The sequence below is a fragment of the Carassius carassius genome, chromosome 7 (genome assembly GCF_963082965.1).
Source record: "Carassius carassius chromosome 7, fCarCar2.1, whole genome shotgun sequence".
Lineage (NCBI taxonomy): Eukaryota > Metazoa > Chordata > Actinopteri > Cypriniformes > Cyprinidae > Carassius > Carassius carassius.
The window spans coordinates 16,018,307-16,031,236 of record NC_081761.1 but is presented as its reverse complement, the minus strand read 5'-3'; the positions used below and the strand labels follow the sequence as shown (position 1 = coordinate 16,031,236).

Here is a 12,930-nt window from a genome sequence, read left to right as displayed (position 1 = left end):
TAATGTATTCCTGTGATGGCAAAGCTGTATCTTCAATGTCACGCGATCATAAAAATCTATGTAATAAACTGATTTGGTGCTCAATAAATGCTTCTTATTATCATCAATGTAAATAAAAATAATAATAAAGCTGCTTAATATTTCTGTGGAAATTTTTTTTATCAGGATTCTTTAATGAATAGAACGATAGAAAATTAAAATACATCCATTCTTAAAAAAGTAAGAAAGAAAGAAAGAAAGAAAAACAAATTATATACATATATATATATATATATATATATATATATATATATATATATATATATATATATATATATATATATAAATAAAATAAAAACAAATCTTAAAAAGTAGTAGGGATGGACATGAAATGGTTCACTGGGATTTGATTGATTATATTAAATATTCATTATCAATTTCTATTTAATTCTATTATACATAATATGATTTATTTACTCACACACACATACACACACACACACACACATATATGCCAATGGTCAGGAAAGGTCCACGGAGCTATATGTCGGCACAATGCACAAGACTATTGGCACAGACGATCCCTACTACGTTTTGAAGAAAAATCGCACTCTTTGTTTTTTGGATACTTAAACCACTTTGAGTCAAGACATGAATACACTTTCTGTAATGCACTGACCCTTGTCAAGTGACTAGATTTTCAAATAGTTTTGAAGTGGCAGTCTAATAGAATAATAAACTGCAGCATTGTCTGTTGCCCTCCACATAATCAGCACAGAGTGGCGAACAGCTCTTACACAAACAGCCATTGACATCCACTTGCTTACTAATGCAGATACAAACACATACTATGTCATCCTGTCAAGTTTGTTTTGATGAGGCTGCGTACGAGGAACAGAATAGCTGTGACGACTGACTTCTGACCCCCGGGTCCGTGCTGCCAGCAGTGACATCTGGTAGTCATTACAGCAGGCATGCATGGAAGTGCGGCTCGGACCAGGCCAGAGATGAGGAGGGCCTCTTTTTTCCCCTGTTGCGTGCTCTCTGTCTCGCTCTCCCTGGGAACACCAGAGGGTCAGAGTCCACAAGCCAGGAATGCAATCTTACGTCATGCAGACTGTGTTTTTCCCAGGATCGGATTGGTATCAGGCGCTATGGGGGAGCAGGCTTCACAATAGCTAGGTGATGTCAAGGATGACAAATTAATGTTTATATCAACATAAACGGAGAATATCTGAGGCCACATCAGTACAGTAGTAAGAGCACAGCTCTTTTTTATGCTGAATTGAAATTATTCTGATCTGAAAGCAGAAATTCTTTGCAGCAATTATTGGAATATAACAGCTTGTTGAAGACTATATACAATTGCACAAAGGTCTATTATAGATTAGTCCACACATGTCCACAGTCACTTGTCAGTGTGCACTTTAACAATAAATAACTATGCACTAAGTACATGAGTACATTGTAGTTTTTAGAGCGCAGTTTGGCACTTATTTTAATTAATTTATTTCTCTGATTTGTTTTACAGGAATTGGCTGTCTTCATGTCTTCATATCTAATGTTGCACAGTCTACATGTTGTAGTATACTTAGGTACATGGAATTCAGATGCTCATAAGAGAAGACATTTGCTAATGATTTTAGATTAAGTTCATAATGCTCTAACTTTAAGAAAATATTAAACACTGCTGTGTAAAGACCATTGCCATTTGGATGAAAAGGACAAACAAAAATAAGCAGATTGATTTTTCTGTCTGTTGCACTGAGCAGTATACAACAGCTCTTCTGGAAGCTGATGTGGTCTTCTGTGTACTTTTGCATTTTCTTATGGAGTACAACAAAAGAATAAACAATGTTGTATCTTTATAATGTAATCATCATTCTTGTCTTCATCTAAATGCAATGACTGCCACAGACCTTCAAAAATAAGAAACATTACATCATTCCATTTAAATTATAAAACATGAACATTTTAACCTATGTAAATATTAATGCATAAGTTGTTTTCTGTTTATTTGCAGCATTGCAAGTTTGCTTACAATTTATATGAAATGTAACAATTCTTAAGAAAACACCAACACATTTCCTGCTGTATGTATTGGTTTTTTTTTTTGTATTAAAAGAGGGATTATTGTTATCATTGCTCTTTTGTGTGAGTACATTTGTTGTGTTCTTTACATAAAGGAAAGATTTTTTAATGTTTTTGATAAGATGTTGATCTTATGCTCATCAAAACTGCATTTATTTGATCAAAAATACAGTAAACAGTAATATAGTGAAATATTATTACAGTTAAAAATAAATGTGTTCTATTTTAAAATGCAATTTACTCTCTAAAGCTGAATTTTCAGCAGCCATTACAGTGTCCTGTGATCCTTAAGAAATCATTCTGATTTGGTGATTTAGATTATGCTGATTTGGTGACCAAGTAACAATTCTACTGTGGTGCTTAATAATTTTGTACAAAATATGATCCGTTTTTCAGTTTTTTTTTTATGAATAGAAAGAACAGCATTTATTTGAAATATATATATATTTGTAATTATGTAAAAATATTGACTGTCACTTTTGATCAGTTTAATGATAAAAGTACCCCCCTCTCCAAATAAAATAAAATAATAAGTAGTGTACATGCAAGGAAGCAATGTAGTATATGTCATAATTTGCACCCATAATACTTCATCTAAATCAGAATAAATAGTTTGCTAATTTGACTACAGATACACTTAACACCTCATACTCCAACCACACTATAATCTTACCTATCATGACATGACCACGCTAGTTATGACTATTTATTGAAAGTGAAGGACTATGAACTTCCTGTGGAAAGACCTACAGTATATATTTGTTATATGTTGCACCCATAACTGTAATTCATGAGCATTCTTTTGGCTTCCACCTGAGTTAAAGTTTCTACTAAGTGCATTTTCTAATGCTAAAGGTCTGGAACACGATCGGAATGTGAAAGAACACTGTTTACCTTTGAGCTGGGCTTGGAACAAAACACAGCTTTAGGCAAGAGCAGCCGCTGTCATGTGGCGCAGCAGAAGCGTTCAGTATAACAGTGGTGGAAAACAACGCCAGATGGAACTCATTCGATTTCTTCTCCAAGTCTTGTCTGGTCTGTTTGGTTTTAAAACCCTGTTGATCAAATAATATGTTCAGAAACATTTGGGTTTTGAATGAGTTGTTTGTACTCACACATTAATGATTTCATGTTATTGCTCTATTATCTGTCTAAAACAGTCAGTTTAACTTATATTTAGTTTGCTTTTAGATTGTAGGGTTTTGTAAGCTTGTAAGCATTCCGTTTAGTACAATATCAGTATGTGTATCTGCTACTACATGAATAACTATTACATAAAAATAACATTAATAATCAAATAATATTTTATACTACTACTACTACTAAAATAAACGTGTTATTCACAAAAAAAAGATTATGTTTGTATATATAAAGTTAAAAGTAAAGGGTGAAAATTCCAATACAATACAATTAAAATACAATGAAGTGAGGTTCAGTAAGTACAGTAAAGTAAAGTAAAGTTTTAAAGCATCTGTTCCGTGCTTCTCACGTTGTATGGCACTTTAGTCTTTGATAGATTAACAGTGAACACTGAAGCAACAAAGTAAAAAGAAGAGAAAGATTAAATCTTGACTAGTCTTGTCATTACAGTGATGACAGCAACTTTTGTTGAACACACCAATCTCAATTTAAAAAAAATATAATTAAATAAAACATATGAAATAATGAAACCTAAAACGGGGCAATTAAACGGAGAATCTCAAATTATACTTTTGGCCTTTTACAGTCCGTAGACATGGCAACGTCATTACGTCGTATTTAAGCGACTGAACGCGAGCGATGGTGACGTTCCTGGACGACACAGTGACGCCATCATCCTTGGACAGTGAGTCGTAGAGGAATCGGTGGGATAAAGGCGATCGCGCTTTAACGGAGAAGCATCGGAGTCGTGCGCAGTATCCCTGGCGTTCTTTAAATCAGTCACATATTATTCCAGGGAGATTTGAGTTTTGGCAGAAGATAAATAAACAATAAAGATCTCCCTGGTGCGTGGGTTGGAAGGGTTGGCGTAACGTTCCTACTTTATTCCATCGGATGAAAATGTTTGGCTTGTGCTTGTGAAAACTTCAACTCGTTTTCAAAGGATCGTTTCATCTTTATTTCGGGCAAACCGGAGAGGAGAGACCGGTGACCGTAATTGGACTCTGGATAGGATACCTGGGGGAGCTAACGGTCCCTGTGCACACAGGAGCCTAATTTTCCTTCGACTTTCCACCAGTTTCCAGGGTAAATACATGCATTTGTCTGATAAAACGTCTTGCAAATGTAAACTTGACCATGCTAGGTTGATTTTGCAGGAGTAACGGGCCATGTGATCAGCTTCACCACACAACCTCATGCTGGTAGTGCATATATGAAGCTGATTGCATGGCCTCTCTCGAGTGTATAATATTCAATATATGTACAGCTGCTTATGATATGCTTATATTTAATATGCCAGTCTGATGTGTAGGTTGCATGTCATTTAAAACTGCAGTGTTCATTCGCGTACACTATTCTGAAACTGTTGTTGTTGTAGTTAAACTAACGTTACATTAACCCAATTCCAAGATATAGATAGGACACAACGAATACGCAATGTTTGCAGCTGCGTAAAACACATCTAATACAAAAAGGCTGATCATGTTTTTATTTTTTATAAATATTTTTTTTTTCACTTTCGCTGTACTTTACTCATACTGATTTGAGTTAAACTTCAGATATTGTAAACTAAACCAAGTTTTCTTATTTAAATTATAATTTACCAGTAGATAAAAACGCTGTCGTTGCCCTCACTGGGAGTTTTACTACACCGGTGTGTTTATAAATATATATATATCGCGATTGGTTGGCGTTTTAGAATAATAACGATTACTAAACCCTCATGCCATCATTATGAGTATTCCTTGTGTTTTCGCGTATTTTGCTGTAGTTTAGCCGGTTAGCGACAGGAGGTTTAGCTTAGGCTAACACTACCCAGAGCTGGAACATGTAAAGGCGAACTCTTGTACGAATATGTTTATCCGATTGTCCACTATACTGTCGTTTATTTTATAAAGTGCTGTGTTGTGTGCCCGTGTCATCAAGGGCAGCAGGATAACATCTCATAGTGCTTAGCCTAGCGCGTTAGCTTAGCTCGCTAACAATCGACATTCATCAGCCTTTGAATCACCACCGCCGCGTCCCATAAGGTCTTTAAATCCACGTGAAGCGCCCGCCAACATCTGCAGACTTTTCGTCCTTTAATATGATTTTTCGTGAAATATTAGCCGGGCTGGTACGCTGTGTGGGAGAAATTATTAATTTGTACAGATCTATGTGCAGCGCGTGCACCGCGCGAGACAAGCACATGTTAGCACCGACTAAAGCAGATTTAAGTTTGTCAAAGCATGCTTTCTTTTTTCAGACTCTTTCGTGAAACTCCTCTCATTTTTTTCCAGCCCCAACATCCACGTAATAATAATAATACCAGCACTTTTTTATATCCATCTCTCCACATTAAGCAATTGAACAAATTGAGGCTGCACTACATTATATGAACACATGGCTACACAAAACTTCTTTAGCTCTGACAGGCAAATACTTTTCTCTATTTTCATAACCACACAGCAATTTTACATTGATTTCATTTATAAATATACAAGAGTGGGGCTTCTACTTAAGTTTAGGGACTTGCACAGAGTGAGTCTTTGAACGTTTCAGCATCATCTGTAATATTATGTAACTTGTTTTACAGGGTTTGTATTAAATGCCTCTATTGCTCCATGTGTTTATATAATATCTGTTGTCAAATAAAAGCTTTACTTGGAAAAGGAAGGTTTCTCTAGAGAACAGACAGGAGGTCAGTTTGCAAGTTTAAAAACATTTCTCCAAGCTCTGCACCTCTAGTTTTAATAGTTTTGACACCTGTTTGAAAGTTAAACCATCGGGAAGAGTTGCACAGACCCCTCTGGGTTTGCTTGATTTGGTTTTTGATGTCGTTCTGAATTTTGTGGGTCACTCTGGGATACAATGTAAAGGGTTTGATAAAACTGAAGGGGAGGGAGAGGAAAAAGAGCAGGAAATACATAGGATAGTGTGTGAGATCTTTCATCCTCTCACACCCTTTCCACAACATCCATTTCCACCTCCGAGAGCCCAGAGTCACCCTCCTGCAGGGAACCGGCATCCCTCTCGGAAGGGTGTAGGGTGCTCTGTCTCCGCTAATGTTTTGAGCTCTTTTATGCTGTGGCCTTTATCCTATGAATGCTTTCAAGGTTTCAGTCTGCTGTATAGATCTTTGAGACTTGCTGAATGGCCTTAATGTTTTGATAAGACACAAAGAGAGCATACAGAAGACATGACCGGACTGGGAGATGAGAGAACAGAACCAGGTCATCTGATGAGTGGCTCTTTGAACAGAATATTTTCAGGCTAGCCACTTCTTAATGACACTCAGCTATAATAAGAGCAGGTCTGTTGTGTGGCTTTGATTAAAGGTAGTCGAGGTTAAAAGAGATGCAGCAGTCAGCAGCCGTTCACTGCAAACTCCCTTTGTGTTCTCCGGGCTCCTCACTAAAGGCAAGTTTTCTAGAATTTCACTCGTGTTCTGTTTCCCATATGTGAAGGGCTTAATTACCCAAGTCTTCCAAAACTGGGAATTCTTCTGCTGAAAATCAGCTCTTAAAGTTCATGATTTTCGGATAAAGGCAAGAGCATATAACAAGTACTGAAGCTTTTACTAAAGCTTTACTGTTAGGTCACAAATGGCATGCATAAAACTCTTTAGATAGCTTTCTTTATTTCTGCTCAATTGGAACACATTCTTCATTTGTTTATTACATGTATCTAGATTTTGAGCTGTTTTAGCTACAAATAAAAGTGCACCACTGACAGCACAGTTTTTAGGCCCAGTCGCACTAAGAATTCTTACTATAACTAAACTAGCATCCACACAAATTGACTATAATGTTAGTTATTGTTCTTGGTGTGACCTGGCCTTTATATGTTATTTAACACATTTTAGCATATGCAAGCCTATTATCCAGAATTCTGTGGATTTTCACAAACAGGGTAACACAGTAAGGTCTCATTAATGAGATTAATAATAAATGTTGAGCAATAAATGACCGTATTTATTCTTTTAAAGGGGTAATATGATGCGATTTAAATGTTTCCTCTCTCTTTGGAGTGTTACAAGCTCTTGGTGCATGAGCAAGATATGTAAAGTTGCAAGGACTTAAGTCTCAAATCCAAAGAGATATTCTTTATCAAAGTTTAGACTTTGCCACAATCCCCTAAAACGGCTCATTCAATCATGCCCCCACGTCTATTGTAGCTCTGTGGAAATATTTGCGTAAATGTTCATGCAAAGAAAGAAGGCATGGTTTCAGTAACCGCAGTTAGGGGCGTTACATTTCCGATGAGTGTTTGCGGTGTTCGGCCAATCACATTGCACTGGGTCAGTTGACCAATCAGAGCAGACTGCGCTTGTCAGAAGGAGGGACTTCTTTCTCTGTTTTTGAAAAATAATGTGTTTTTTGAACATTAAAGCATGTCAACATAGTCTGTTAGACCAAATACACAAAATAATGATCATTAAAAAGGCATCATATGACCCCTTTCATTTTATTCATGTTTTAGTAGATCTATAAGCAAAATTAAGTGCTGCAGATGTATTGTTCTGTAGTAATTTTTGTGTTAATGTAAGGCAAAAAACTAACATTTCTCAAAACATGTTGTTTGTTCATTTTTAGGTAAAATATCCCTGTGCCCACAATACCTTATGAATTCTTGATATGGTTATGTCTCTTCAGCTCGTGTGCTGAGGGAATAGAAAAGGCCGCGGTCACATGACTGTCATCTCTTCTGCTGTAACGGAGGTGTGAGTTGCCATGGAGTGCTGCTGCCTTTTCATGCGCTCTCACAGCAATCAGACACAAGCAGAGAGGATGCTGATTCTTTCAGGAGAAAATACTACAGGGATGTATGTGTTGGATAGCTCTCTTAGTCAATCCAATGCATACATCAAATTAGTTTGATGGAATCAATTCTCAAATACCCATGCCTTATATTAAAACTTGTACTCCATGACATCCTTCTCATATGACCCTTAAATTAGTTCAGTAGTGTTGAAATTAGTGTAGTAATGTTGTGGGTAGCGAAGTGAAAAAACATAGTGTTGGCTTGTCCACAGTTGAAGTGGTTACCTGATAGCTTTCCCACGATGTGTGCGCTAAATAGATGCTAAAACATTCAAAATGCATCAATGGAGATGTGCTAATTAAACAGCAGATTGTGCTGGTTTTAAGCAGTTTATTTCTTAATACTATAGAAAAGCACTAAAGGTTTTTCAGTTAGTGTTTTTATCTTGTTTATTTTCATATAAAAATATGGCATGCAGTTGCATCAAACCATGGTATAAACTAGGGATGAATCATTTCCTCGGGATCGTTATCGGCTCCGATACTGGCATTTTCGGGTATCAGTCAGGTGAGACCGATCCAAATCCGATACTGTGCGTATACTATTGTGTTATTGTTGAGCCCCAAGAAAGGCACAAAAACATTATAAAGCACCAAAATGTTTTCGTGGACATTTCAAGTGTTCTGAAGCTGTTCCATAGTTTCATGTAAGGTACAGATTAATACAGAAGTCATTAAATTCAAGTGCACATTAACTCTTCTCTCCTGCGGCTGTTTGTCATCCTCCTTTCAGCAATCAAACTGCGTGTCACGTTTGGTTACAACAGTCAAAACGATGAAACGCTCTTCAAAAGCGCACATTAACTGAGGTTTAAAACTGTTCAAAGAAAAGGCTCATTAAATTAACGCACAGATTTAATACATTTCAAATAAAAATATCCTCCCTTTGTACTAGTGATGTCCAGTTAGCAAACGTTTGATTTAACCGGTTCTTCTTGTTGAACAGGTTCACGTTTTTTTAACTTGGCTAACACGCCATCTGAGTCGAAATAAACCAACATCCGGGGGTAACTCATTTACTCAAACAGTACACTGACTGAACTGCTGTGAAGAGAGAACTGAAGATGAACACCGAGCCGAGCAGCTCGTGTGTTGTACTAGCTGCTATGTGGACTCGGAGGACTGCGCAGCCTGCACACTGTGACTCCGTGTTGTTTCAAGCTCATCATTCTGCGCACAGGCTGCGAATAAGCGCTCTGTGCGGCTTTGTATTGGTGCCTTTAGTATTATAATACTTTTCTGAGCAATCAAAGATTATTAATAGTCTTTCTTGTTCTGTCCAAACTATCACATGTTGCTGCCTTTATTACTGTGCTATACATTTAAAATAAATGTCTTTTAGATTTCTACAACCCGAATTCCGGAAAAGTTGGGACGTTTTTTTAATTTTAATAAAATTAAAACTAAAAGACTTTCAAATCACATGAGCCAATATTTTATTCACAATAGAACATAGATAACATAGCAAATGTTTAAACTGAGAAAGTTTACAATTTTATGCACAAAATGAGCTCATTTTAATTTTGATTTCTGCTACAGGTCTCAAAATAGTTGGGACGGGGCATGTTTACCATGGTGTAGCATCTCCTTTTCTTTTCAAAACAGTTTGAAGACGTCTGGGCATTGAGGCTATGAGTTGCTGGAGTTTTGCTGTTGGAATTTGGTCCCATTCTTGCCTTATATAGATTTCCAGCTGCTGAAGAGTTCGTGGTCGTCTTTGACGTATTTTTCGTTTAAGGATGCGCCAAATGTTCTCTATAGGTGAAAGATCTGGACTGCAGGCAGGCCAGGTTAGCACCCGGACTCTTCTACGACGAAGCCATGCTGTTGTTATAGCTGCAGTATGTGGTTTTGCATTGTCCTGCTGAAATAAACAAGGCCTTCCCTGAAATAGACGTTGTTTGGAGGGAAGCATATGTTGCTCTAAAACCTTTATATACCTTTCAGCATTCACAGAGTCTTCCAAAACATGCAAGCTGCCCATACCGTATGCACTTATGCACCCCCATACCATCAGAGATGCTGGCTTTTGAACTGAACGCTGATAACATGCTGGAAGGTCTCCCTCCTCTTTAGCCCCGGAAGACACGGCGTCCATGATTTCCAACAAGAATGTCATATTTGGACTCGTCTGACCATAAAACACTATTCCACTTTGAAATAGTCCATTTTAAATGAGCCTTGGCCCACAGGACACGACGGCGCTTCTGGACCATGTTCACATATGGCTTCCTTTTTGCATGATAGAGCTTTAGTTGGCATCTGCTGATGGCGCGGCGGATTGTGTTTACCGACAGTGGTTTCTGAAAGTATTCCTGGGCCCACTTAGTAATGTCATTGACACAATCATGCCGATGAGTGATGCAGTGTCGTCTGAGAGCCCGAAGACCACGGGCATCCAATAAAGGTCTCCGGCCTTGTCCCTTACGCACAGAGATTTCTCCAGTTTCTCTGAATCTTTTGATGATGTTATGCACTGTAGATGATGAGATTTGCAATGCCTTTGCAATTTGACGTTGAGGAACATTGTTTTTAAAGTTTTCCACAATTTTTTTACGCAGTCTTTCACAGATTGGAGAGCCTCTGCCCATCTTTACTTCTGAGAGACTCTGCTTCTCTAAGACAAAGCTTTTATAGCTAATCATGTTACAGACCTGATATCAATTAACTTAATTAATCACTAGATGTTCTACCAGCTGAATCTTTTCAAAACTGCTTGCTTTTTTAGCCATTTGTTGCCCCCGTGCCAACTTTTTTGAGACCTGTAGCAGGCATTAAATTTTAAATGAGCTAATTAAGTGGATAAAAGTGTAAAATTTCTCAGTTTAAACATTTGCTACGTTATCTATGTTCTACTGTGAATAAAATATTGGCTCATGTGATTTGAAATTCCTTTAGTTTTCATTTTATTAAAATTTAAAAAACGTCCCAACTTTTCCGGAATTCGGGTTGTATATAAATGTATATACTTGTTTACATGAATGTATTTTACAACAATAAAAAGAGCAATGTGTAATATTTTACCAGATTTTAGACTTATTCACTTTTATTTGTAAATTAAATATTTCACTAGATTTTATAAAATTGTGCACCCATGATTTTTTTTTTTCTAGAATCTTTTGCGATTGAATTATCCACTAACCTAGTTTATAATAGTATTTTTGACACAGATTGTGATTATATATTTTTTAATTTATTTTTCATTAAAATTCAGTGTATATGTAGTAGATTGCGATTAATGATCAGGTCAACACAGAGAAGTATAGAAATTCTACATTGATAAAAAAATAAATAAATCTGTGCTGGTGTCGGATTGGATCGGTATCGGCAGATACATATAACCATCATTAAATGTAAATTGTGAACATCACAATTAATAATCGCAATTACAATTTCTAGGGAATAATCGTCAATTATGATTTTTTTTTTAATCATAATCATGTGGCCCTATTCCTTGGTTACCGCTGTAAACAAAACAGAGCTGTGCTTATGAACAATAGTTTAATTTGCATCGTTCAGAGGGAAGATGAAACGAAAAATACCAGGTTAACTTTTCTAAAGTCGTCAGTTCCCCTCAGAGATACATTCATATAAACTCCTACTCAAATTGTGTCGTGATTTGTTTGGCATCTCAACTGATTTGAATCGTCACATATTTGAATAGATTTTCAACTGACTCGTGGTTCATCGTTACAATCCCTACTTTATGCATATTTTCTAGGTTCACCTCACTAATTGACTGGTTGGTTGCTGGACTGCTAGTGGACCACCCTGGCCCATACCTAGTTTAAAGTACAAGTATAGCAAATTTGCTATACTTCACTCTTCACACAAACATTTGTTCCATCAAACACTGGAATTTTCTGTTTGGTCTAAAGCGTTGTGAAATTCACAGAGTGATATATTGGTGTTAGTATAAAATAACAGAGTGTGACTGATCATTTTTCTTCTTTCCTGACTCTAATGTTTCCGCAGCTGTAGCCAAAACAAAGTTTGGTAGAAAATCAAATCAAAACACTGAAAGGCTTAATTTCTCCACAGATGTCTCATCAAGCCTTTCTGTGAAATTTAGAGATATTTTTTTATTTTTTTATGCCTTGGGTGTATGCCCCTGCTGTATAGGTGGTGAATTCCTGTGTTGCTCTGTGCATCACACTTGTGAACGCACAGCCTCCGTGTCCCTCTCCTGATGAATTATGGAGTGTTTATTTGCTTTTTCTGTAATGAGCTCCCTTTACTTTTTCATTTTTGTTTCTATCAGGCCTTTGGAGACAGAATTTTATGTGACCTTAGTGATTTTTCAGGTTTTGCATTTCTCTAAAGTTGCTACAGTCTATCTCTTTGAGAAAATTAGGCTTCATTTGTTGAGGAAACAAAACATGGGCTCATTGCCTGCTATTGGGAATGTGAATTTCTCATAATGATGATTATGTGCATTCTGTTTTTCACCTGTTGCTGTGCCGTAAACCTCTTGAGCATTGACACTATCACATGGAGGGTTTTATTCCTCACTATCAGTGTTTAGTTCTTCATTTCTCTTTCCTGTATATGCAGGTGTGTCACACCAGGCCAGTCATGTGACTAGTCACTTGATTGATTTCATCCTCCATTCAAATGCCAAAGATGACTAGTCCTGTTTACAAAGCAACTAATAGTCGATGGCTTTATAGGAAATCAAATTTATCTCAATCTGTAGATTTGAATCTAAAAACTTGATACAGGAAGGGCTTGCCTCAGATAATCTTTCAGACAGTATAGATGTATTCTCACAACTGCTCTTATTTCAATCCGACATTTAAAGCTGAAATGTGTAGTTTCAAATAGAATTGTGTCAGTGGCATGATTCTGTCTCCCACTCTATCTTGAGGATCTTTAATTTTCTCCGTCTCATGCTGTCACAGATGTATATGACTGACTT

General features: G+C 36.8%; 1 protein-coding gene across 2 annotated transcripts in view; it reads left to right on the top strand.

Moving 5' to 3' along the window:
* Positions 1–3,872: 3,872 nt before the first annotated feature.
* The window catches only part of fbxw7 (F-box and WD repeat domain containing 7), a 205,778-nt gene continuing 196,720 nt past the window's right edge, over positions 3,873–12,930 (top strand). For both annotated transcript variants that reach the window (XM_059554022.1, XM_059554021.1), the window contains exon 1: positions 3,873–4,296. The gene's annotated coding sequence lies outside the window, so the exon portion shown is untranslated. The remainder of the gene's footprint in view (positions 4,297–12,930) is intronic.